Genomic DNA, 25,933 nt, shown 5'->3' with positions numbered 1-25,933 from the left:
GAACAGAAGCACTAAACACATTAGGCCAATTAACTGATATGTCCCATGAAACCATGACCCTAAACCTCCAAACCAAGGAGCAAATCCCATGAGGTGTTTAGTTGTACGTAAGCAGTCTCGGCAACTACTCTTTTTTGTCATTATTGTAAACATATCAATCACACAACTCTGCCAATCCAAATTTTTACAGGAGTAAATTGATAGCAATTACAATAATTGGCTGTGCAACCTTATCCTTAATCAGTGCGATTTTTCCATCACCATTAGCCCCCCTTTGCCCATTCCTCCCACCCCTGGTAACCACTAATAAACTTTCATCTCTATATATTTTCCTTTTCTTGTTTCTTTATATAAGTGAGGTCCTTCAATATTTGTCCTTTTGTGATTGCCTTAGTTAACTCCGCACAGTATCTTCAAACTCCATTTATACTGTAGCATGTATCACAACTTCATCTCTCCTGCTAGCTGAGTAGTATTCCTCTGCATGAGTGCACTGCATTTTCTTTATCCATACGTTCATGGGCATTTAGGATGTTTCCACCTTTTGGCTATTGTGAATAGGGCTGCAATGAACATAGGTGTACAAGTCTCTTTTTTGACTCTCTGATTTCAAGTCTTTTGGGTGCACAACTAGGAGTGAAATTCCTGGGTCATACGGTAGTTCTGTTTTTAGTTTTTTTATTGTTTTTGTTTTAACGAACAGCCACGCTGTTTTCCACAACGGCTATACCACTTTTCATTTCCACCAGCAATGGATAAGGGCTGCAATTTCTCTACATCCTCACCAACATTTTTTATTTTCTCTCTGTTTTTTTAATCTTAGCCATCTTGTTCTTGTTATGCCGTCAAGATCATTCCAACTCATAGCGGCCCTATATACAACAGAATGAAACACTGCCTGGTCCAGTACCATCCTCACAATCATTACTACGTTTCAGCCCATTGCTGCTGCCACTGTGTCAATCCACCTCATTGAGGGTCTTCCTCTTTATCACTGACACTCTAATTAACCAAGCATGATATCCTTCTCCAGGGATTGGGCTCCCCTGATAACATGACCAAAGTACGTGAGGTAAAGCCTCCTCACTCTTAAGGAGATTCTGGCTGTACTTTTTTCAAGACAGGTTTGTTCGTTCTTCTGTCAGTCCGTGGTAATTCAGTATTCTTCACCAACATCGTGACTGAAAGGTGTCGGTTCTTGAGTCTCCCCGTTTATTATCTAGCTTTTGCATGCATATGAGACAATTAAAAATACCACAGCTCGCGTCAGGCACACCTTAGTCCTCAAAGTGACATCTTTGCTTTTTAACACTTTAAAGAGGTCTTCTGCAACAGATCTGCCCAAAGCAATACACCTTTTAATATTCTGACTGCTGCTTCCATGGGTGTTGATTTTGGATCCAAGTAAAAGGAAACCCTTGCCAACTTCAATCTTTTCTCCATTAATCATGACGTTGCTTACTGATCCAGTTGTGAGGATTTTTGTTTATGTTGAGATGTAATCCATACTGAAGGCTGTTATTCTTTGATCTTCAAGTCCTCTTCCCTTTCAGCAAGTAAGGCTGTGTCATCTACATATTGCAGGTTGTTAATAATTCTTCCTCCAATCCACCTTCTTCACATAGTCTGGCTTACTCAGCACACAGGTTGAGTAAGTACGGTGAGAGGACACAATCCTGACACACACCTCTTCTGATTTTAAACCACTCAGTATCCCCTTGTTCTGTTCACAGGACTGTCTCATGGTCGACACACAGGGTTCCAAAGCCATCCTTAAACCAAACGAAATCCACTGCCTTTGAGCCGATTCTGACTCACAGCAACCCTATAGGACAGAGTAGAACTGCCCCATAGTTTCCAAGGAGCACCTGGTGGACTCAAGCTGCTGACCTTTTGGTTAGCAGCTGTAGCACTTAACCACTACACCACCAGGGTTTCCAAAGCCATCCTAGTGGGAGTGAAATGGTATCTCATCACGGTTTTGATTTGCATCTCTCTGATGCCTAATGACGTCGAACTTCTTTTCATGTGTTTGGTGGCCATTTGAATGTCCTCTTTGATGAAATGTCTATTCAAGTCCTTTGCCCATTTTATGATTAGGTTATTTGTCTTTTTGTTGTTAAGCTGTTGAAGTTTTATATATATACTGGTTATTAGTTTCTTCTCAGATATATGGTTTCCAAAGGTATTTTCTCAGTCAGTAGTTTCTCTTTTCATTTTTTTGGCAGTCTTTTGATGAACAACAGTTCTTAATTTTTATGAGGTCCCATTTATTTATTTTGGCTTTTGCTGTTTGTGCTTTTGTTATTTTATTAGACAATCCATCGTTGAAAGCTAGGCCCAAAAGTGTTGCCCCTCTTTGTTCTTCTAAGAATTTTGTGGTTTTAGTTTGCACATTCAAGCCCATAATCCATTCTGAATGTTTTTGTGTATGGTGTGAGGCATGGACCCTGCTTCATTTTTCTGCATGTGGAAATCCAATTTTCTCAGCACCATTTATTGAAGAGACTCTGCTCTCTCCATCAGACAGACTTAGCACCCTTGTCAAAAGGTTGACCCCATATGTGTGGGTTTATTTTTGGACTCTCAATTCCATACCATAGGTCTATGTATCTATTGTCATACCAGTACCAGGCTGTCTTGACTACTGTAGCTACACTGTGTGTTTTAAAATCAGGAAGTGTATCCTCCTACTTTGTTCTTCTCTTTCAACATTGTTTTAGCTATTCAAAAACTCTTGCAAATCCATATAAAGCTGACTAGTTTTTCCATTTCTGTAAAGAAGGCTGTTGGAACTTTGATCCGGATTGCACTGAATCTATAGATCACTTTGGGTAGTGCTGGCATACTAACAATATTAAATCTTCCAATCCATGAACGTTTAATATCTTTCCATTTATTTAAATCTTCTTTAATCTCTTTCGGCAGTGTTTTAGAGTTTTCATTGTGTAAGTCCTTCACATCCCTGGTTAGCTTTATTCCTAGGAGATGCTACTGTAAATGGAACTCTTTCCCTGGATTTCCCTTTCAGATTTCTCATTACTGATGTATAGAAACCAACTGATTTTTGTTTGTTGACTTTGTACCCTGAAACTTTGCTAAATTCCTCTAACAGCTCTAGAAGTTTTCCAGTGGACTCTTTGGGATTTTCTATAATTCTTTTCTTCAATTAATGTGGTGTATTATATTGATTGATTTTCTAATGCTGAATGATCTCTGCATTCCTGGAATAAATCTCACTTGCTTATGGTGTATGACTCATTTAATATGCCGTTGGATTCAGTTCGTGAGTATTTTGCTGAGGATTTCTGCATCTATATTCATAAGGGATACTGGCCTGCAGTTTTCTTCTTGTGGTATCTTCTCTGGTTTGGGTATCGGGGTTATGTTTGCTTCATACAATGAATTAGGGAGTATTTCTTTCTTTTCTATCTTCTGAAAGAGCTTAAACAGTATTGGTGTCGATTCTTCTCTAAATGTTTGGTAGAGTTCCCCAGTGAAGCCATGTGGTCCAAGACTTTTTTGTTGTTGTTGTTGGGATGTTTCTGATAACTGATTCAATCTCCTCACTTATTATGGGTTTGTTCAGACTTCCTATTTCCTCTAGAGTCAGTTTGGGTAGGTTGTGTGCTTCTACGAGTTTGTCCATGTCATCTAGGTTATCCAGTTTGTTGTCACACAGCTGCTCATCATAGTCTGTCATAACTCTTTTTATTTCTATTGGGTCAGTTGTAACATTCTCTCTTTCATTTTTTATTTTGGTTATTTACATCTTTTCTCTTTTTTTCTTTGTCAGTGTAGTTACAGTTTTGTCAATTTTATTGATCTTTATTGATTCTCACCTTTTCTGATTTTAAACCATGCAGTATTCCCTTGTTCTGTTCAAATGACTGTCTCTGTTCCTAGTGGGCACAATTAAGTGTTCTGGAATTCCCACTCTCTGCAGTGTTATCCACAATTTGTTATGATCCACACAGTCAAATGCCTTTGCATAGTCAAGAACACACAGGAAACATCATTCTGGTATTCTCTGCTTTCAACCATGATCTATCTGACATCAGCAATGATATCCCTCATTCCATGTCCTCTTCTGAATCTGGCTTGAATTTCTGGCAGTTCCCTGTTGGTGTACTGGTGCAACCGTTTCTGAATTATCTCCAGCAAAATTTTACTTGTGTGTGATATTAATGACACCGTCTGACAATTTTCGCCTTCTGTTTGATCACCTTCCTTTGGAATGGGCACAGGTATAGTTCTCTTCCAGTCAGCTGGCCAGGTAGCTGTTTTCCAAATTTCTTGGAATAGACGAGTGAGCGCTTCCAGCGCTGCATCCATTTTGCTGAAACATCTCAATCGGCATTCCATCAATTCCTGGAAACTTGTTTTTCTCCAATGCTTCAGTGCAGCTTAGAATTCTTCCTGCAGTACCATCAGTTCTTGATCGTATGCTATCTCCTGAGATGTTTGGACATCAACCAAGTCTTTTTGGTATCAAACCAAAAAAACCAAACCCAGTGCCGTCGAGTTGATTCCGACTCATAGCGACCCTATAGGACAGAGTAGAACTGCCCCATAGAGTTTGCAAGGAGCGCCTGGTGGATTCAAACTGTGGACCCTTTGGTTAGCAGCTCTAGCAGTTAACCACTACGTCACCAGGGTTTCCCTTTTTGGTACAGTGACTGTGTATTCCTTCCATCTTCTTTTGATGGTTCCTGTACCATTAAATATTTTGCCCATAGAATCCTTCAGTATTGCAACTTGAGGCTTTAATTTTTCTTCACTTATTTCAGCTTTAAAAATGCTGAGCATGTGCTTCCATTTTGGTTTTCCAACTTCAGGCATTTGTACATTTCATTTTATAATACTTTGTCTTCTTGACCCACCCTTTGAAAACTTCTGTTCAGCTCTTTTACTTCATCATTTCTTCCATTTGCTTTAGCTTCCCTACATTCAGAAGCAAGTTTCAGAGTCTCTTCTGACATCCATTTTCATCTTTTCTTTCTTTCCTGTCTTTTTAATGACCTTTTGCTTTCTTTATGTATGATGTCACCCCACAATTCATCTGGTTTGTGGTCATTAGTGACCAATGTGTCAAATCTATCTTGGAATGGACTCTCAGTTCAAGTGAGATATACACAAGGCTGTACTTTGTCTCTCATGAGTTTGTTTTAATTTTCTTCAGCTTCAACTTGAACTTGCATGTGAGTAATTGATGGCTGGTTCTGCGGTCAGCCCTCTGCCTTGTTCTGACTTATGATACTGAGCTTTTCCATCATCTTTCCACAGATGTAATCAATTTGATTTCTGTGTATTTCATCCGACAAGGTCCACATGTACCGTCATTGCTTATGTTACTGAAAAAAGGTATTTCCAATGAACAGGATGTTTATCTTGCAAAATTCTATCACGCAATCCCTGGTGTCGTTTCTACCACCAAACCCATATTTTCCAACCACAGATCCTTCTTCGTTTCCAACTTTTTCATTCTAATCACCCGTAATTATCAATGCATCTCAATTGCATGTCTGATCAATTTCAGATTGCAGAAGCTGGAAAAAAAATTCAATTTCTTCATCTTTGGCATTAGTAGTTGGTGCATAAATTTGAATAACAGTCATATTAACTGGTCTTCCTTTTAGGCAGAGGATATCATCCTATCACTGTCAGTACTATACTTCAGGATAGATCTCGAAATGTTCTTTTTAACAATGAATATGATGCTGTTCCTCTTAAATTTGTCATTCCCAGCATAGTAGACCGTATAACTGTTCAATTCAAAATGGTCAATACCAGTCCATTTCAGCTCACTAATGCCTAGGATATCTATCTTCAAGCATTCCATTTTATTATTGACAACTTCCAGTTTTCCTAGATTCATACTTCATACATTCCATGTTCCAATTATTAACGGATGTTTGCAGCTGTTTCTTCTCATGTTGAGTCATGCCACATCAGCAAAGGAGGTCCCAAAAGCTTTACTCCATCCATGTCATTAAGGTCAACTCTACTTAGAGAGGGCAGTTCTTTCCCAGTTGTATTTTCGGGTCTTCTAATCTGAGGGGCTCATCTTCTGGCACTATATCAGACAATATTTCACTGCTATTCAAAACGCTTTCACTGGCCAATTTTTTTAGAAGTAGATTTCCAGGTCCTTCTTCCTAATCTGTCTTAGTCTAGAAGCTCTGCTGAAACCTGTCCTCCATGGGTGACCCTGCTGGTATTTGAAATACCAGTGGCATAGCTTCCAGCGTCACAGCAACATGCAAGCTGCCATAGTACAACAAACTGACAAACCATACTTGCCAGGCAGTTGCCAATTACTACTTACTGAGAAATTCTTCCATCTGCCATTAACTTGTAATGTCTACTTCATCACATAATACATTGTTGCAGAGTAAATATCACACATGCAAATTTGAACTGCTTAATATCTTCCTTTAGTTGGTTTAAGATGCCTGCCCTTGGGGAGCTTTTATTCTAGCAAGGTAAAATAGATAATAAACAAAAAATACATAGCCAGTAGATACAGTGACAATATTTTAGAGAGTAGTTTACAAAAAAGTAAGAAGTGGAGCAGGGTCAGGGAAGCTAGGGTACTGAACAGGGATAAGAGGCAGTCTCCATTGTGAAGGAGGGTGGTAAGGATAGGGGTTTGGAGTATGAGGTGTGAGGGAATGCGGACAGCCTGTAGTATGACAAAGGTGGCAGGGCTGACTTCATGGCTGTGTGACCTAAACAGTCACACAGGGCCCCACGCTCAAAAGAGCCTGTGGTTGGTTTAATGCACTCCTGTTGCCATCTTGAAAGTCTTAATAATCTTATCTTTGAATGTGTGTTTTGCAGGCTAAGTCCAATGGGGCAATGAAGACACACAACATGTGTGTCTGTTGCCATTCCCTGCCATCTCAATCACATATAGCATCTCGATGCCCCATGAACATAAAATTCCTGTGGAACCACAATGCATGGGATTTCAGGAAGACTCAGTGTGAGTATAAGGGAAGCCTGTTATGTCTAGTTGGAGTAATGGGGTGCTGACAGCCCAAGAGGTCATATTCTCCATTTGAACACAGAAAGAGACCAAAAGTGTTCTAAGAAACATGAATAATCAGGGAGCCCAATCATAAGCTTTCTTACTCATGTTATTGCCCTGTATTAGCCAATCACTTACTCTGAAAATGATGACAGAAGAAAAGAAAAAGATAGGACAACCCAGAGTATCTTTTCCTTTCAGTCCTTCCCTGCTCATCAGAGAGGTGTGAACTTATCGAAGGGAGGGGCTAGAGGCAGTCAGGGATGTGGCTTGGAATTCTGGTTGAGGTCCCCACCTCTCTGGCTCCATCTTCATGCCCTGTCCCTCTGGTTCACACTCTGCACCTCTCCAGCTGGGCCCACTGCAGTGCTAACCTCTCAGACCCCTACCTCTCTAGTCTTGCCCAGTCTATCTGCCATCTTGCTACAGGAAGTCACAGCTAAAGAGCAAAGCTGACCTTCCCATCCCAGCCTACTGAACCCTCTTCAGGGGTTGCCCACTCCAGTCCCAACCCAAGCTCCTTACCAGGGCACAGAACACTGTTATCATCTGCTTACCTCTCCAGGCTCACCCCTCTTACCCCACTGCCTTTCACCCCACCACCTTTCACCCCACCAGACTCAACTCTTCGTCATTCCAGAAACCCACCAGGTAGTTTCAAGCCTCCCTATCCTTGTTCATGTTCTTCCAGACGCCAAGCTCTCCGACCTAGCCAACTCCTACTCATCCTTTAACACTCAACTCAGGTGTCTGTCATCTGATCATGGACACCGTCCTGACACATCCCCACCCAGGCTCTTGGATTCCACTCTGCTCCCTCAGCACCAGGCAAATGGTGTCCTCTAAGAACTGCCTGTGTGATTTCCACCTCACTAATATACAAGCCTCTTCAAGAAAGAAACCATGCCTTGTTTCTCATTCTAGAACCAATAACTAACATGGAATCTGGCACATGAAAAGGAATCAACAAACATCAGTGAAAAGGAACCAAATAAAGGTAACTGATCCAATTTTTATATAGTTATGGGTCAAGTGTAGAAATCAGCCTCCCACTCGAAGTCAATGAAAACACCAATACATTTTGGAAGATGTATATTCCCAATGCAAACATGAAATGATTTGCAGGGTAATGGACACAGTGAACAAAGCAATGAAAATCTCTGGATGTTATTTATGAAATACTTGGCCTTTGAAACTTTCAGGTTGATTGACTGGAGACACAGAGGAAGATGGAATTCCTTTCCCCAATAGTCAGGGCTTTACTTTGTTCTGCTGAGCTTAAGTTCAAGTGAAAATATAAATGGCTCGTCTCACAAGGTCAGGGCTGATGAACCCGAAAAGCAATCGGGACAACACGGCTCACTAACATGTGAGCCCCCTCCTTCCGACATCTGATTCCCATCAAGGTACACGGAAACCGATGCCTGCGGAGTTCTAAGAGTCTCCAGTAGAGATCTCAAAATCACTGCCAGCTGTGGATTTCTCCCGGAAAATAAAGGCCTAAGGAAAACAATGTCGAGAGAGAGTAACTGAGAGCAGATAAAGGAGGAGGCCTACAAACTGCCAACTTTCAACACCACAGAATCACAGACGTCTAGAGCTAGAAAAGCCCAGAGGATCACCTGCCCAACCCCCCTACCTGCCACATACAGACACTGAATCCTTGGGTATCTATGACATGGCCCAGGGCACTGAGTCAGCAGTCCAGTCAGAATTTCCAGGTGCCCAATTCCTGGCCCAGTAAACTTCTGACTACTCCTTTTTCCTTTCCTGTAAACTTCCCAAGAGATTTCAGGGGTAATATCAAGGAAGGAGAAAAATGCTATCTTCTGCATTCTGTGCATTCCCCTAACCTTCAGTGAAGATGTAGAGGGGGTGAACAGTAGACTCAGGGATACCAGAACCCTGGGGAACTTATCTGCCCTCCATGGCTGAGATGCATGCTGACCCCAAGGTCCAAGAAAAGCTCTGGGAACCCCAGCATGCACCTGCAGCAAAAGGAAACCCCCTTTCTTCTCAACCCCATGATGACATTTTTCATTCACAATGGGCACTTGGCCTCTTACAGAACAAACGCAGACCAAAACCAGCCCCAGCTTGCTACAGGCCCTGATCACTACAGAGACATGGACATGGCAAAGGTCAGACATGGTTGCCCTGCCCTGGCCCTCATCCAGAAAGGGCTACACTTCTGCCCTGGTCTCTCCCAGGCCTTTGGGGCCAATGCAGGTTGGCACTCATTACACTGGTAGCTACAGTCTTCCAAGATTGCTGGAGCAATCTGAGGGTATGGGTGGCATCACCTCAAATGCCCAACATTCTATTTCCCTGAACCCAAAACAAAAACCAAACCTACTGCCATCAAGTCAATTCCAAATCACAGCAACCACATAGGACAGAGTACAACTGCCCCACAGGGTTTCTAAGGAGCGGCTGGTGGATTCGAACTGCCCACCTTTTGGTCAGCAACCGAGCTCTTAACCACTGTGCCACTAGGGCTGGCTCCTCTACGTGCAAAAAACACTCAGAATTACTATCTACTCTTGGAATGCTAAACCAATTACTAAAACAAGTTATGTCTACTCTACTACATGCTGAAATACTGACATTTCATTTTACAGCCTTAAAATATATAGTACTTCAAGCTCTACAGAAAATGACTCCACAAAATACCCCATACGAGCTCCTAGTTATGGTTATTGTTTTTCGGGCAGGAGGCCGCAGGCATTTTATCCGTACAAATAATCCAGGCATCATAATGTAAAACGAAAGCCGTGTTCCCACCAAACACCATTTCAGCCAGAAATAGGATTCCAATGTAATATAAAAAATTAAGAAATCTCTATGGTTCCTCTGTATCCCACAATTAACAAGCCAGGAGGAATCCCCTCGTGAGTGTTATCGGGCATTAAAAAAGAAACACATGAAACACCCACTTTGGGAACATGGAGCCTTTGCTTGTAGGTATTGAGACCATGTCTCCAAAGGGGGTGGTGGTGGTTTTTAGCTGCCATGGAGTTGGCCCCAGACTCAAAGCAACCCCAAGCACAATAGAATGAAACACTGCCCAGTCCTGTGCCATCCCCTTGATTGGTTGTAGATAGGGCTGTTGTGACCCACTGGCTTTTCACTGCCTGGTTTTCAGGGGGGTGGACTGCCAGGCCTTTCCTCCTAGTCTGTCTTAATCTGGAAGCTCCACCAAAACCTGTTCAACATTAGAACATACAAGCCTCCACTGACAGACGCGTGGTGGCAGTACACAAGCTGCACTGGCCAGGAATTGAACCAGGGTCTCCTACGTGGAAGGTGAGAATTCCACCACTGAAACACCACTGCCTCTCAAAAGGTTGTAAAAGCTGCTGATTAAGTGGCTATCATTCTCCAGAGCTGGTGGGAAAACACAATGGCTGCACGCCCTTCGTCTGGCGAAGGGCCGCCGGAGATCCCGCATCCCCTACTGGAGTGTGAATCGGGAGTCAGGATCCTCCTCTCAGTGTTGCCATTTTCTCAGATGAGAAATGAGGCACTTCCTTGAGACTCTGGATACTGCCTATTATTAAGCTCCTAAGTGCTGAGCTTTTGTTGCTGCTGTTGTTGTTTTCAAGAGAATTTCATTTCTCGTGCTGCGGTGAACCAAGCTGGCCTCTGGCCCGATTTCTTTATGTCTCCTTCCCTTGATGTGTTTAAAGTCACGCATGAGGATAGAACTGATTTATCACAGATCTGTCCTGAGCATTCAAACAGGCTTGGAATAAATTCCTGAGCGCACTTCTGCCCTCCCCAGTGCCAGAGCCAAGTAAGGGACCCGTGACGAGAAACGATTCTGCATGGGCTCCTAACAGTTTTTCAGACCCATTATTCTCAACCTTTGATGAGTCCCCCTCCTGTTTCATTTTATTAAATTCTAGTTAAGAAGACATGAAAGAAGCCTAAAAGCTGGCTGAGCCTACCTGGTATTTTATTCACAGTTCACATCTGAGTAGTAGGCCCATATTTTCCATTTTTAAATCTCACTGATTTTCCCAAAATATCTCTCCTTTAAATAAAACTTCATACTTTTGAGGACAATTTTATCATTAACAGTAGATAATTCTCACTCAGCAAGACACTGACTAACTTTGAGCAAGTCCCAGTAAAACTCCCAGTTTAACCATTTATTGAAGGGACTGACACCTTTACGAACTTAAAAAGTCTAGAGCCGATATTGTTGTTGTTGTTGGTTGTTAGGTGCCATCAAGTCACTTCCGACTCACAGCGACCCTACAACAGAACGAAACACTGTCCAGTCCTGTGCCATCCTCACAATTGTTGTTATGTTTGAGCCTGTTATTGCTGCCACTGTGTCAATCCATCTCATGGAGGTTCTTCTTTTTCGCTGAACCTCTACCTTACCAAGCATGATGTCCTTCTCCAAGGACTCGTCTCTCTGATAACATGTCCAAAGTACAGGAGATGAGTCTTGCCATCCTCACTTCTAAGGGGCATTCTGGTTATACTTTTTCAAGACAGATTTGTTTGTTCTTCTGGCAGTCCATGGTATAGTCAATATTTTTCACCAATGCCATCATTCAAAGGCATCCATTCTTCTTCCTCAAGTTTCCATATTCGTTGTCCAGCTTTTGCATGCATATGAGGTAACTGAAAATATCATGGCTTGGGTCAGGTACACCTTAGTCCTCAAAGTCACCTCTTTGTTTTTTAACACTTTAAAGAGGTTTTTTGTAGCAGATTTGCCCAAAACAATATATCATTTGATTTCCTGACTGCTGCCTCCATGGGTGTTGATTGTGGATCCAAGTAAAATGAAACCCTTGACAAGTTCAATATTTTCTCTGTTTATCATGATATTGCCAATACTAACATTTGCTAAAGCTGGGCGTTCTTATATTATTCTCTATAGTTTCACTACATCTGAAATATTTCACATTTTTTAAATAACAATAAAATCCAATTCCCTAGAAAACCTACATCCACAAAAGGAAATGTAAATAAGGATGACTTTTGCATCATCTCTAGTAACAGCAAAAAATTGCCAACAACTCTGTGAGTCCATAAAAAGGAGAAGAGCGAAACAAAACGCAGTATATTCATGATAGAATCCTACCTGACCCTTAAAATGAATGAAGTAGCTGTGTATGTAACAAAAATGATACTGCTGGGTGGGAAAAGAAGGACGCTTCAGAACCATGAACGTAGTGCGGTGTCATTTAGGTTAGGCACATATGCACGTGCATGCATACACACAGTGTTATGGATTGAATTGTGTCCCCCAAAAATGTGTGTGTCAGCTTGGCTAGTCCATGATTCCCAGTACTGAGTGACTGTCCACCGTTTTGTGATCTGATGTGATTTTCCGATGTGTTGTAAATCTTACCTCTATGATGTTAACATGGTGGGATTATCGGCAGTCCTGTTAATAAGGCAGGACTCATTCTACAAGATTGGGTTGTGTTTTAAGTCAATCTCTTCTGAAATATAAAAGAGAGAAGTGAGCAGAGACATGAGGACCTCATACCACCAAGAAAGCAGAGCTGGGAGCAGAGCGGGGTCCCTGTGCTGAGAAGCTCCTTGACCAGGGAAGGCTGATGACGAGAACCTTCCTCTAGAGCCGACAGAGAGAGAAAACCTTCCCTTGGAGCTGACACCCTGAATTTGGACTTCCGGCCTCCTGGACTGTGAGAGAATAAATTTCTCTTTGTTAAAGCGATCCACTGGTGACATATCTGTTACAGCAGCACCAGACAGCTAAGATGCACAGGGACAGACACACACATGCACACACCCTCACACATACACACACGCATGCATGTGCTTACCTCACACGTCCATGCATAAATGCACACACACATGCACAGACACACACACACACCCTCAAACACACATGTGCATACACACACACACATCCTGGGTCCAATTCTAAAGAAATATCAGGCAAAAGACTGAAGAACCGGCCTAGAGTGAAAAAGAATAAAGAGATGTGCCAACTGAATACAACACATGATTCACAGCTGGGTCCTTCTGCTATAAAAAACCTTACTGGGGTAGGTATGAAATGTGAGTGGTGTCTGAAGATCGGACGGTAGTAAAACGTCAATGGTAATTTTCCGATGTTGATGGTTGTTGTGGGGTTCTGTAAGAGATTGTTCTCGTTTGCAGGAAACACATGTTCGGGGGTTAACAGGGCAACAGATCAGTAACTTACTCTCAAATGGCACCGTCCTTCCAACATGTCTCCAAGTAAAAAACTTACGACAACACACACCCAGAGATAGCATGTATTTTCTGTGAGCACTGGTAAACGTGGGTACATATAGCTTTATCAGGCCTGGAAAGAAACATACTGAACTCATCAATGGTGTTACCGCTGGGAGTGAGAGGCTAGTCAAAAGCATCATCAGTGTATCCTAAACTTCTAATTTTGTTAAAGGATATTGATTTTACGTATTATACGTGTAACAAAAATTAATACAAAAATGCTATTTTATAGGCTCATGAGAAAAATAAAAGACAGGAAAAGAATCGTTTCTATAAAAATACCTTTCTACCTAGAAATACTATAAATGTTTGTAATTCAAAAAATATTCTAAATTGGTACTCTCCAGTTAATACACTGCGTGCTTGAAATTTTAAAATAAAAATAATAAGAGACCCTTCCGAGGAGAAAACGAAGGGAGCAAAGCAACCACATGAAACCACAGATCAGGTCTAGTCATGACCCACGAGTGCCACAACGGTTAACAACAGCCTTTGCCCTCCCTCTGCAGCCAACAGCATGGGGACTGCTGAGCAGACTTAGCAGGAGGGGTGGAAAACGAAAACAAGGCCACAAAATCCGATCTTTCCATCACGTGGAAGTCAAGGCTTCTGGGCATCGCTTTCATGATTAAAAATAGAAAAAGACATCAACGTTACATTGTACAGAAAATAGTCAAAGGAATATACTTTATGCGAGCAATCACCATAGGTCTGCTATTCTTTTGGGTTTCAAATAGACAAAACAAGTAAGGTGGAGGAACAGGTCAGGTAGAAGTGGCTACTGTGAGAAGCTTGACTCGCTACCAGTGAGAGACGTAGTGGTGTCTACAACCTGGATTTCCGCTTCAGCCTTGGGAGCTACCTTTTCTCTTCTAACAAGTTACTTCCCCCCATTTCCTAGATCAATGAACTCCAGGAAACATACTTCTTCCAGAAATAAATCCTTTTTTTCCTCTGATAAGTTCCAAGGACTTAGATTTAGAAACTTACCTGACAATATCAGCTAAGATGATATATTTAAGTCAACTTCAATATACATGTTGTTTTTTAGGTTTTTTACAGTTTCTTTTTATAATTAAAGTTTCTGCATTTGGGGCAGAGTCAGGCAGTACTGAAGCATCTGGCTTCATGCTGACCTGCAGAAGAAGCCTGCGCCCCTGGCACTGGCTTTTTTCTTTCCTTCTCTCTCTTTCTCTCTTTTTTTAACCCCATCAAACCTGACTCCAACACACAGAGGTGCTGGCTTTGCACCCAGACTGTGCCCGAGGGTCCTCCCTGCTGTCTCAGCACTGTGCCCAGCCTTGCCAGAGAAGCTGGCGTTACGGAACGCCTTCTTAGCACTGGCCCGGAGGCAGGAACCAGGTCTGTGATGAAGTGAACTGTGGGAAGCCAGGCTTTACAGGCTGTCCTCACGCTCAACCACAGGGCAAAAGAACTCAAACATGAGCATTGCAGAGGCTCTACCACAGGAGGTGGGAGGCCAGGGTGACCACGAGCTCCCAATATCTCCCAATCTCCTCACTTCACCCATCTTCCTCCTGCGGGAGCCTGCTACAGGTGCTCCTGCTGCCCCCTGCCACCTGCCTGGGGGCTGCACCTCTGGCCCCACACTGCCATCCAGTCTCGCCCACCCCTGCAAACACACACCAGATGCTCTCAACAACCCAGTAACTCTCAGATCACTTACAATGAAATTCAAATTCTCTATCTGGCCATGAGGCCTCACGCGACCAGCCCAGGGCACAGTTCTGCCTTCTCATCCCTGTCCTCTTCTCCCTGCTCCCCTCGAAACCCCAGCCACACTGGCCTTCCTTCCACTGGTCACCTCAGCACTCGCTGGCCCCTCTGCCTAACACATTCTTTCCCCTTGTCCCGTGGCTGACTCCCTCTCAGTCCAACATCCTTCCTCAGAATTCTTCCCCGCACTAGTACCTAGGGTGGCTCCCCCCTCAACAGCACTCTCTGGCACACACTCTATTTCCATTTCTTAATATCATTACAAGTTATACTTGTTTTTGTCTCCCCGTAAGAATATAAGCTGATGAGTGACTGGATGGAGGTAGTGGGCAAGTGAGGAGATGGACACATGGGTGGACAAACCAACAAGCTAGCAAACTAACAAATGAGTATGGTCTTTCATTCTATCAGAGCCACACCATGTGACGGGGACTCAAGGCAGGAGACTCTCGCCTGGATGGGCACTGCGGTGAGCACAGTGAACGGAGCCTGGTCTGAAATGGACCGCCAAAGACAGGGAAGATGCCGACAGGTAGAGACAGGGAAGGAGTTCATTTCAGGCAGATGAACAGAAACAGAAAGGAGAAAAAACACGACACTTATTCAAGAAATGGCAAACAGTCTACAGAAAACAAGGCCTGTAACTCCACGTGAAACGCTTTTACTACGAACTTAATTTCCCAGGTCTAAATGTAAATGATTAGTAAACTGCCCACCAAAGGTTAAACACTCACATGGTTCATTAAATTTTAATTCTCCAGGCAGAGGCTTAGGTGCGCATCATCCTGGGTTTTTATTCTAGTTCCATCAATATGTCAACAGATGAGTAAGGCATTCATTCCATTTCTGGTACCCTTAAAACCAAGAGAACAATGTCTTATCTATAAATTGGTTTTCAGCTAAAAATGTCAAGAGGCTACACCACTGCAGTCTTGCCTAGCCACCGAGCAATCCACACAGTGCACAGTGTGTTTATCTCTCTTAAGAAACAAGTTATGCCACGAGCTCATGCCTGAGTATCACTCGCATGGTGGCCGGCCATAAGTCACTAGTCTATTGCGCCGTTACTGCTCCATTGGCTTCTCCCTGACGCATCTGTAATTGTGTACAGAAGGTCTCATGCTCTGGGAACATTTTCATCACTGCTGTGTGGCAGGGGCGGGAGGAGTTGGGGGACTGAGGCGGTGTTGATAAATGAAAACAGCCTCAGATGTGACCTCAATAATCAAGCCCAGTCATCTCCATCCCTGGCAGCTGTAGTAACACAGGTGGAAAAGTATTTTTAGACATTTCAGCTGCAGATGGGGGAGAAAGGGGGGAGTCCAGAAAGGACCCACCCCGGAACAGATAAGGACAACATTCAATTTCCTCTGGGCCAGTAATTCTCAAATGTCAGGGTGCTTAAGGAGCATAAGAAGATCTGGTTGAAAACATAAATTTGGTACTCTTCTACCCTCACACACAGACATACCAGGAACTCTGGCTCAGAAAGCCTGGGGGCCCAGGACTCTGCATTTCGATACGCACCCTTGGTGGCTCTGAGCCTGGTACTCCACAGTCAGCCTTTGGAGGAATACTACTACCAGCTCCTAAGTGACTTTAGCAGAGAGAAAACGTAATCCACGCACATAAGAGCTCCCACCCCACCAGCATCTTCACTTCTTTGGGGCCTTCAAGAACTCAGTGAAGGCCCTGGGCCCTTTCTCCAGCAAAGGCACTCACACACATGTGAACACACAAACCTTAGGGGGCACGCACAGGCCAGCTCGTGAGCTCCTAAAAGCCCACTTTGACTTCTGATCTAAGGGATCCCACTTCACACCTCACTCACCCATCCTTATCTTCTCTTAAAGGTCAGGTTGGCAAAACATCTCTGTACTTAAGTGTTTTACCCACCGGGCAGTCCTTTAAACAAACCTACAGGAAGAGCTTCATTTTCTCATTTGTATCACTTCCGGATCATTCTTCTCTATTAGTAATGCAAATATTTGAACAAGGCTTTCTACAAAACACTTTCCTACAATTGCCTAGGACTGTGAAGCTCCTAATGAATTAGCTAAGAAGCTAAGAATTTCCCAGTAAAATCCTGAGTCAGCGTAATTAAATTATTGCTGTACGCCATATATAAATTCATGGAAGGATAAACTCTACCTCCTTCCCTTGGAAATAAAAAGGATGCTGTTCATCTTTGGCAAGTCAGTAAAGTAAGGAGTTTCTGTGGGGGTTTCCTTATAATACACCCACAAGCAAGATAAGATTAAAATAACTGAGGATCCTACCCAAAACGCATACACGGGTATAAACAAAGCCCTTAAACCTTAAATGTACTTATCCCACCGGTGTCCTGAGAGAATGATTTAGAGCAAAAAGGATGTTTTGTTAATGGTTGGAGATTAGAAACGTTTTATGTGTCAAAAGGAGAACAGGAGAAGATCAGACATGTCCACCATGACACCACGAACAACAGCAACAACAAAACACCACAGTGAAGCTATTTCTACGTTCCCACTTTTGTCCGAAGCAGCTGCCATTCAGTCAACCTTGACTCATGGCAACCCCATGTGTGTCAGAACAGAACTGTGCTTCATAGCGTTTGCAAAGGCTGATTTTTTTGGAAGTAGATCACCAGGCCTTTTTCCTGAGGCACCTCTGGGTGGACTTGAACCGCCTCTTTCAGTTAGCAGTTAAGCACGTTAACTGTCCACGCCACGCAAAAACAACAACAAAAAATCTACTACCATCAAGTCGATTTCGACTCATAGGACCCTACAGAGACTCCCACTTTTGTCTTAATAACGTATAAATAAAGCCGAATTCTCAATCAACGTTTTTCAATAAATTAATGTGACGAAACTAACTAATATGTTTGGAATAACTGACATGACCTGGGTACCATTTTGGCAACCAGATTTAGAAACACATTTTTGTGGCAAGTCAACAATTTGGGCCTGCTATGGGGCTGTGCGAAAACTGAAGCTGAAGCCACCCAAAACTGTGGAACTAGAATCTAGGGTGCAAGCCTAGGAAAAGAACTAAAAGGGAAATAAACACATTTAAATAAATGTTCCTTTATGAAGAAATCCCAACTTATTGGCATCAAGATAATTCTCCCCTCTTTTTTTTTATACTGAGAATGGAGCCCTGGTGGTAAAGTGGCTAAGACTCAGTTGCTAACCAAAAGGTTGGCAGTTCGAATCCACCAGCCTCTCCTTGGAAACCCCATGGGGCAGTTCTAGTCTATCCTATAGGGTCGCTGTGAGTTGGAATTCACTGGAGGACAACAGGTTTGGGTTTTTTAATACTCAGAATGGTTCTCATTCAATTTGCCCCTCAGACTGCAATGTGCAGTGGTTGAGAGGCCGCCGGTATGAACCTGCAATGGGGGTGCCGAACAGAAGGCAGCCACTGTGTCCCAGACTGTCCTCTACTTCACATTCTGGACTTCACAGCAGGTATTATGAAAAGAGCTGCTCCTGTCACTGCAAGCATGAGTAAATGGAATTAATCTCCTGCTCTACCCGGCATATTTCTTGCCGCAGAAGCCGTGAATGTTTCAAGCTAGAGAGGTTTCCAGGCATGAGGAAGGATGCTTGCTGATACAAGTGCACAGAGGTTATAGGTCAAGCTGTGGTGATCTTTGCAGAGGCAGAAAATTAAAGCTCTGGAACCATTTTTCAAGGGTCAACTCATCCCAGTGGCTTGTCAATAAACACACAAGTTAATTCAAAGACGTGTATTTCAAAGTTCATTTTTACAGCTCCTTCCAGCATTTCAATTTAGTGAGGTTTTCAATCGCACTAAATAAATGAAAACATAAATAATGGCAACACTCTGAACTAGGTGGCTCCTGGGCCCCAGGGAAGAGCCCCTCAATGGGCTCTTGCTCTCACAGCACCTGCTCTCACACATGGGTAACTCCGTCCACAGGAGACCTGGAAAACAACTTCCACCAAAGGGAAGGACATTTGAGATTAAAACAAGAGCAAGAACGAGCTTCTACTGCCAGGAATGGCTGCCTGGGTAGTAAACCACCCAGTATCTGGCTTCCCGTGGGAGAACCCGTCTGTGCACCAGCGATCTTCTCTAGCTAACAGTCGGGATTTCCTGCCAGAATCATCATCTTCCGGAAACTCCAACAGGGAAAACAGCTTCTGTTCGGTGGTTCTGCTGCTGCTCTGTATTCTGCTCCTTCTGGAAGCATGTCCCTGAGAACACAAACTTCATATTCTTCATCTTGTCCTCACTATCAGAACGCACCATGGGACCCACACAGCAGCCTATGTGTGCACGGGCTGTGCTGCTGACCTGGTCATGGGGAACACTCAGAGGCTGCAGCGGTCAGTTCCAAAACAATGAGGGCCTGGTTAGGGCAAGCCAGCCCCCAGTTACCTTCACCACCTGGTCTTCAGCAGCAGTGGCGGCATCACCCACAAAGAGAGCCCTGGAACTTGGAAAAATAAGAACTCACCCCTATTTGAAGTACTAGTTTGAAAAACAACAACTGACAATGCTTCTTTCTGTATGTTAAAAACCAGAAGAAACCTCTGGTCCCCTGGGAGGCCTGCGCAGCTCAGTGGTACCAGCCTCCTGGGAATTCAGGACATGCAGAGACAGCACTGCGCACCACTACAATGCGTCACTCCAAAGCAAACTACGCACCTCACACAGGCCTTTGGGGACATGGCTGTAAACAAGACTCACGGAGCTTAAGGTTTAGGAGTGGTACGGACACATGAGGAGCAAGGAAACAGCAGGTAATAACAGATGGTACCAAATGCTGAGAAGGAAATCATCAGAGCAACCCAACAGAGCAGTCAGTGGGGGCTTACCTGTTGCTGAAGGGGCAAGGAATTTCCCCTCTGAGGAGGAGACATTGCAACTGAGACAAGAGCTTTGAGGAAGGAAAGAGTTCAACCTAATGTCAGAACAGAGAGGAGGCAAGAATAGGTTAAGTGTAGGGATTGAGGGAAAGGCAGCTGACAGGGCAGGCAGGAGACAGCCACAGAAACCTGGTCGTCCAGGCCTTGGTTAAGGACAGGAAGGAATGTAGATTTTAACCTAAATGCACCTGGAAGGCATTTAAGTGCTACAAGGAGGAGCACAAAATGGACGGCCTTGTGACATTTCCTAAGTTGTCCTATACTGTTATTTACTCCTTTCACTGTTACTAACCTTTCAGGTTTATGCAGCCCTAACTCTACCCCTGAGGACAGGGACTGGTCTTTTCCTCACAGCACCCAGCACAGTCATATACTAACTAGACACCTGATTTGTATCTACGTACACATAAACACACACACACACACAAACACACACACACGTTCTTAAGATGGGTTAAAGAATCTGTATTTAAAAACAACTTCCCAAAATAACCACATTCTCTGTAACGTATGCAGTTTCACTATTAATTGGATTATAATCGGAAAATAAAAATTAGAACTAAAAGCTCAGTTGATAGAAATGCAAATTTATCTACAGTAAAAAGAATCTGGCTGTAGACTTCCTACCAACACAAAAGCAGACAACTTAGCTATTTGTTCCAAGAGGAACCCCTTCTCAGTGAGAAGGGAAAGGCGGAGACGGGCCCATCACACAACCTCATCACAGGCATATGCCAGCACCACAACGTAACACAGGCCCTTTCTGTGCCTACTTGTCACCACCTACTGGAGAACTGGAGGAGCAAATGAGATTCGTGCAGTTTTCTAGGGTCTGAGACTTCTGGGGATCAGTTAACTGCTACGAACAATTGAAAACAACACAGACAATTTATGCTTTTGAAGGGGAAACTCCTAAAAGATTCAGAAACAATTAAAATAAAGGATTTTTATTCTCATAAGTTAAAATGTCTCTCTAAACCCAACACCAAACCTGCTGCCTCAGAGTCAATTCTGACTTGTAGCGACTCTATAGGACACAGTAGAACTGCCCCATAGGGTTTCCAAGGAGCACCTGGCAATGGGAACCAGAGACCTTTGGGTTAGCAGCCAAACGCTTAACCATTGGCTCTCTAGAGGTTTAAAAAATGCCTATATGTTTTTATTTTTTGAATAAGAAAAGAGGGTTACTAGTTGAAAGAAGGTTGAATATCCTAAAGATATAACACATTACCATTTCCAAAAGTATTTAGAAGAGAAAAAATACTTGACCAAAATTTTTCTTCACCCAAGGGGGCAAGAGAGCAGTGGGATGCAGACTTCAAATTCTCATAAAAAGACCAGACTTAACGGTCTGACTAGAAGGACCCCGGAGGTCATGGTCCCCAGACCTTCAGTTAGCTTAAGACAGGAACCATTCCCAAAGCCAACTCTTCAGACAGGGGTTGGACTGGACTATGGGATAGAAAATGATACTGGTGAAGAGCGAGCTTCTTGGATCAAGCGAACACATGAGACTATGTGGGCAGCTTCTGTCTGGAGGGGAGATGAGAGGGTAGAGGGGGTCAGAGGCTGGCCAAATGGACACGAAAATAGAGAGTGAAGGAAAGGAGTGTGCTGACTCATTAGGGGGAGAGCAACTAGGAGTATATAAATTTTTGTATGAAAGGCAGACTTGATTTGTAAACTTTCACTTAAAGCACAATAAAAATTAAAAAAAAATTTTTTTCTTCAAATAGAATTAAAGTATGATAAAGCAAAACTACAGGATAATTATCAAATAACACTGGAGGGAATAACCAGGAGAAAATGGTGTTGTGGAAAACAAGGTTCACAAGTGACCAGGAAGAAGTGGGTAACAGTGGCAAAAGCTGCTGAGTGGTCAAGTAAAGTGGGACTAAAAAATGGCCATGAAATTAAGCAACATGGAGGTCACTGGGGACCTCGATGGGAACACTGGCTAAAAGACTGTGGAGTGAGCAGGAAGGGAGACATTTTTTTAACTGTAGATACCTAAGCATAAAGACAGTAAGACAAATGAGTTAAGGGAGAGACAGACTGACTAGACAAGAGGACAAAGGGCTTAGTTTGAGGCTGTCAAGGCAAAAGGGGAGAGCTCCAAGGCCCCAGTCAGTCTGGCTTCATGGCACATAACCCATGCAGCCACACGGGGTCTCACACTCAATAGGGCCCCACTCTTGTTTAATGCTCTGTCACCATCTTGAAAAATTATCAATATTTTTTAACAAGAGGCCCCTCATTTTCACTTTGCAATGGTCCTCACAAATTATATAGCCAGTCCTGGCCCTGGGCCAGGGAAGGGCAGCTCTGCTACTAGAAGAGACAAGAAGAGATGGATGGCAACCAAAGGAGCTGGTCTGGTAGCGGGAAGTAGGGTCAACACCACCCAATAGCTTCTGTTCTCTGTGAAGCAGAAAGAAAAGTCATCTGCTGAGAAAGTGCAAGAGAACAGACAAGAAGACAGAGATTAACACTTCGTGTAGGGTAAAGAAATCTGGTAGATTCCATTTGAACCAAGTAATCAAGGTTAACATTACCTGTAACACGACAATCAATACCAACCGCCTCCTGATGTGATGCACTAAGAAGGGAACATCACTTTTGTGTTATTCTTGCCAAGAGGTAAAACCCCAACGTGATCACGGAAAACCCAAATAGAGGGGCATTCTACAAAATACCTGACCAGTACAGGCATGCATCACTCAACGTCCACGATACGTTCTGTGAAACAGGGCATTATGTGATTTGGACTTTGTGTGAAAATGCCTAAATCGCGAGCAATAGCATTCAACTGATATTCCACATTCGTGTTGTTCAATGACCTTTTGTTTCACTTCCAAATCCACACTTCTCCTTTGCCTCTTGCTGCTGCTATCACTAGCACTGGTTTTGCTGTGTTTGCGAGCCGTGATGCACTTCATGGTAACATTTTTGAAAGAAAATTAAACAGAGAGATAACGCTACTACACTCAAGAGACACGTGATACACAAGATGAGATGCTGCTGCCTACAAGTTGAAGCACACACTGTTACACGGTGAACTTTTTACCTGTAAGTGCAGAAAATTTACATTAAAATACCAACAGAAAGTACAGTACATACATAAACTATGAACTTAAGCGTTTATTATGACTGTCAAGACATATGTATCGTCGGTTATACACGCACGGTACCATTACACCCCTGGCAGCACGACAGCTCCGTATATAAGACATGAGATACAATGCCGCTTGCCGGAAGCTGCTGCATTTACTACGTCTGGTTCCTTCTGCTACATTACATCTTCCGATCAGGATTTCTGAACTCCTTTATAACCTTATGGGACCACGGACGTATATGCGGTCAGATGTTGGCCAAACGGATGTTACGTGGCATGTGACTGTACTCTTGAAAAGTGTCGTGGTCATGAAAGCCAAGAAAAGGCTGAGGAAAAGTTACAAACTGGTGGAGACTAAGAAGAAACGGCAATTCAATGCAATGTGGCATCCTAGATTAGATCTTGGAATAGAAAAAGGACATTAGAGAAAAAAAACTAGTAATATGTAAATAAGGTTTGTAGTTCAGTTAACAGTAATGTATCAATACCGACTTCAGTGTTTTGATCATGGTACTGGGGTTACATACCAAAACTCACCGCTATTGCAACTCAAAGCGACCCTATAGTTAGGTAAGACATTAAAATTAGAGGAAGCTGAGTAAAAGATTTTGTGAGAACTCTATTTTTTCAACTTTTATGTGGGTCTCAAATTATTTCAAAATAAAAAGTTAAACTTTTCATGTAGATTATTCATCTGTGATTTTTTAATTGTTGGCAATAACTCAGGACTCTCGTACCACTACCCAACCTGCTTTGGCATCAATCCACACGGTCAGTAACAAAAAAGAAAGGGCATGTTCCCCTTAAAGAGCACGGCTCTGAGAAGTCATGCTGCTTTAGGTTTATGTAGTGTCTCCCCCACACACAGCTACCCCATCATTCCACTCACAGCATCCTAGCGAGGGACGGAGCGGGGCTGGGAAGAGCAGGAACGTCCTTCAGCCCTTACTTCTCTCTCTGCCTCAAAGGTTATTAAGTGGGAGCGTTAATGAAAGTCTTTAAAAGTGAGCTAAACATCTATGAGATTCACATAGGCTGCAGGGGCTCTTCAAGATCTCCTTTCTCTGTTTTAATTAAATTTCTTTCTGAAAGCTTACAGAGTTGGCAGCAAATTCAGGTCAGATGTCACTTTAGAGAAACGAAGATTTACAAAGAACCTCAGGTGACACAATCCCCCACACCTGTGATAAAATTTTCTCCAGGTAACCCATCCTGTCCGAATAGGTGCCTGGCCACTCCGGGGCAGTCGGGCTGTGCCGTTACTCTGCTGCCACCCAGCGGCCTGTGGGAGCATGGCGCCTCCCTGGGGAACAGGAGCCCAGAGGAAGAACTGGGCTCTAAGAAGGACACTGTATTTTCTGTGGCAAGATATCTGGATTGCAAAGGCAGGAGGAGTCAAGGGGAAGTGCTGCCCCAGCCCCGGGGGTGCACTAAGAGACGCACTCTGAACAGATGCGTGGACGTGCTGAACGTGCCCGGGAAGGAATGTATTAAGTACTAGGTTATGGTGGTGACCGCCACACACCTGTCAGTGCGTCACACTCTGGTGACCTGTGTGTTGCTATGATGCTGCAACTATGCTACTAGTATTTCAAATACCAGCAGGGTCGCCCACGGTGGACAGGTGTCAGTGGTGCTCCCAGACTACGACAGACTCGGAAGAAAGACCTGGAGTCCAATTAGTGTTAGAAGTTGAAGGCACTCCAAATGCACAGTGACCACAACGACGGACTCGAGCACACCGACGAGCAAAGACGGAGCAGGACCAGCGACAGTCCGCTCTGTTTTACGCGGGGTCGCCATCAGTCGGAGCCGACTCCACAGCAACTGAAGACCGCGGCGCCCCCCGACTGCAGACGGCTCCACAGCAACTGAAGACCGCGGCGCCCCCCGACTGCAGACGGCTCCACAGCAACTGAAGACCGCGGCGCCCCCCGACTGCAGACGGCTCCACAGCAACTGAAGACCGCGGCGCCCCCCGACTGCAGACGGCTCCACAGCAACTGAAGACCGCGGCGCCCCCCGACTGCAGACGGCTCCACAGCAACTGAAGACCGCGGCGCCCCCCGACTGCAGACGGCTCCACAGCAACTGAAGACCGCGGCGCCCCCCGACTGCAGACGGCTCCACAGCAACTGAAGACCGCGGCGCCCCCCGACTGCAGACGGCTCCACAGCAACTGAAGACCGCGGCGCCCCCCGACTGCAGACGGCTCCACAGCAACTGAAGACCGCGGCGCCCCCCGACTGCAGACGGCTCCACAGCAACTGAAGACCGCGGCGCCCCCCGACTGCAGACGGCTCCACAGCAACTGAAGACCGCGGCGCCCCCCGACTGCAGACGGCTCCACAGCAACTGAAGACCGCGGCGCCCCCCGACTGCAGACGGCTCCACAGCAACTGAAGACCGCGGCGCCCCCCGACTGCAGACGGCTCCACAGCAACTGAAGACCGCGGCGCCCCCCGACTGCAGACGGCTCCACAGCAACTGAAGACCGCGGCGCCCCCCGACTGCAGACGGCTCCACAGCAACTGAAGACCGCGGCGCCCCCCGACTGCAGACGGCTCCACAGCAACTGAAGACCGCGGCGCCCCCCGACTGCAGACGGCTCCACAGCAACTGAAGACCGCGGCGCCCCCCGACTGCAGACGGCTCCACAGCAACTGAAGACCGCGGCGCCCCCCGACTGCAGACGGCTCCACAGCAACTGAAGACCGCGGCGCCCCCCGACTGCAGACGGCTCCACAGCAACTGAAGACCGCGGCGCCCCCCGACTGCAGACGGCTCCACAGCAACTGAAGACCGCGGCGCCCCCCGACTGCAGACGGCTCCACAGCAACTGAAGACCGCGGCGCCCCCCGACTGCAGACGGCTCCACAGCAACTGAAGACCGCGGCGCCCCCCGACTGCAGA

At 44.6% G+C, this 25,933-nt stretch overlaps 1 protein-coding gene across 2 annotated transcripts in view; it reads right to left on the bottom strand.

Annotated features, from left to right (window-relative positions):
* Positions 1 to 25,933, bottom strand: part of DTD1 (D-aminoacyl-tRNA deacylase 1) — a 226,215-nt gene that overhangs the window by 145,331 nt on the left and 54,951 nt on the right. The gene's annotated exons all lie outside the window — the stretch shown is intronic.

Source organism: Elephas maximus, chromosome 25 (genome assembly GCF_024166365.1).
Source record: "Elephas maximus indicus isolate mEleMax1 chromosome 25, mEleMax1 primary haplotype, whole genome shotgun sequence".
Classification (NCBI taxonomy): Eukaryota; Metazoa; Chordata; class Mammalia; order Proboscidea; family Elephantidae; genus Elephas; species Elephas maximus.
Note: the sequence above shows the minus strand (reverse complement) of the source record. Positions and strands in the feature narration are given on the sequence as shown.